The sequence below is a fragment of the Pseudopodoces humilis genome, chromosome 18 (assembly GCF_049639895.1).
Source record: "Pseudopodoces humilis isolate 2021_Gansu_Grassland_sample_001 chromosome 18, ASM4963989v1, whole genome shotgun sequence".
NCBI classification, from domain to species: domain Eukaryota; kingdom Metazoa; phylum Chordata; class Aves; order Passeriformes; family Paridae; genus Pseudopodoces; species Pseudopodoces humilis.
In genome coordinates this window covers 384,191-386,190 of record NC_142217.1, presented here as the reverse complement: position 1 = coordinate 386,190, position 2,000 = coordinate 384,191, and positions in this window count along the sequence as shown.

Below are 2,000 nucleotides of genomic sequence, written 5' to 3'. Positions count from 1 at the left end.
AACTGATCCAGTGATTGCTGAGGAAGTCAGAATTGCTTTTGGCACCCTGTTAGCTGCCCTGGTGTCACCAGAAGATATTTAAGCCTTCCTGCTGAGGGCATTTCAGTGCCAGGCTCTTACAAGCACAGCCAGCTCTGCGGGTTGAGCTGACACAGGGGCTGTGACCTGGGCTTTGTCTAATTCCCTTTCCTTAACAATAGTGAGTCTTGTCATTCTTTTCCCTTCTGCTGCCCTTGAAAGCCCATCCATAAACACATTTTCTCCCTTAGGCCAGGGAATGTCTCATAAATCTCTCCCAGCCCTGGTCTGGAGCTCAGTCACTGGAATGCAGTCGTGGGTTTCTTCCCAGCCCCCTCTCTTGGTTGTTCAAACAGGAGGCTGGGTTAAACCCTTCCCCTGTCCTCAATTCTAAATCCTCCTGTGCCACTGAACAAGTTTCATACTGCAGTCACCGAGCTCTGCTCATCCATTTAGAGGCTCTGTTGGGGTACAAAGTTTTAACTTGATGCCAGACTTGAACATAGGTGATCCTCCTGCCATCAGTTTTTGGGCCTCAGTTCCCATTAAAGCTGGTGCAAGTTTTGTTTACTTTCTCATGTGCATACCGTAACATTGAGACTATCTGGGGTTAAAAAATCACACAATGTTCTGGCTAGAACAGAGAATCCTCAATCCAGCTCCTGCAATTCCCTAATTATCCTAAGAATTGCTGCAGCTCCTTTTTAGTCCTGGGAAACTAGTTATTTAGTTATTTCTGAGATTCCCCAGCCCCTCTCTGGGTCAATACACCACAAGCCTTCAGTCAAAATAGGTCCCAAATATTTAACCTTTTATCCACTTTTTGTGCTTTTTTCCCCAAGTACTCAAAGATGCTTTTTAGCCTGAAAATTAAGCAATTGCACAGAGGCTTCTTCTTCTTCTCCTCCTGATTGGAGCAAGTCATCCACATCCTGCATTGAGCCAGTCCCTGGGGCTGGGGTAAATTCCTTTGATATTTCCTACAAGGCTTGCCCCAATCAGGCCGGTGCTTCCGTGCATCCCTGCAGAAGGACCGTCCTTGTCTTCACCGTTTTTTCCTTCTACCTCTTGTTCCCTCTCAAAGGCAGAATTCTGTTTCCATCCTCTGTAAGTGGGCATCCCCAGAAAGCATCTTTTCCATCAAGTTCTGAATGACAGCAGTGTGAGGAGGGGACCTGGTTCAGGATGGTGGAAGGATCCGAGACTGTGGGGTGCCTCGGTTTCATCATCTCATTTCTTATTCTTAGCTCCTGCAGCATTCTGTGGATTCCATCTGATTTCTTGTTTGGCAGGATAGGAGCATTCTAGGGAGACATCCCTGGCTCCCAAAGCCGTGCCTTGGGCAGGACTCACAGACAGGCTGTGAGCCCTTCCTTCCCTCCCTTGGAACAGGGGATTGCTTTTCGACACCTCTTGTCCTGGTTGCTTCAGGGTAATTTGGAGAGGCTCCATATCTAATTTTCCCTATTTCCCTAGGGCTGCCCACACTTCTCGGTTCACTTCAGCACAGGCCCTGCGAGACATTTGCCACGGAGTTATAACAGCGTTAGCCTCTGTTTTACATTTTAGAATATAAATTTGTATTTCCACATTAGCCATCTAATCCCTTCCCAGTACATTACAATCACAATTAGGGGGGAGGAGAAATCCATGAGTTTCAAATCTGTCTCCCACATCTGCAAATAATGGTTGAAGAAAACACACCTACTCATCTTTCCCACTTATCCCCTCAATTATCAAAGACGTTGGCATTTTCCCCCCTTAGGTCTAAGATTCAGAATGGACTGAGGCCCCTCAGGAAAGGCCTCCTCTGGATCCATATCCACCCTGAATGTTCCCAAGGGCTCCAGTGGGGTGGGTCCCTGGTGTAATGGGAGCTGTGACACCGCTAAGAATCCGTGTCCATCAAGGGCTGGACTTGCTCGTGCTGAGGGTGCTCCTGTCTGTGCTTGCAGTGTCCTTGTGCCCTGCAGCTGGAAGGC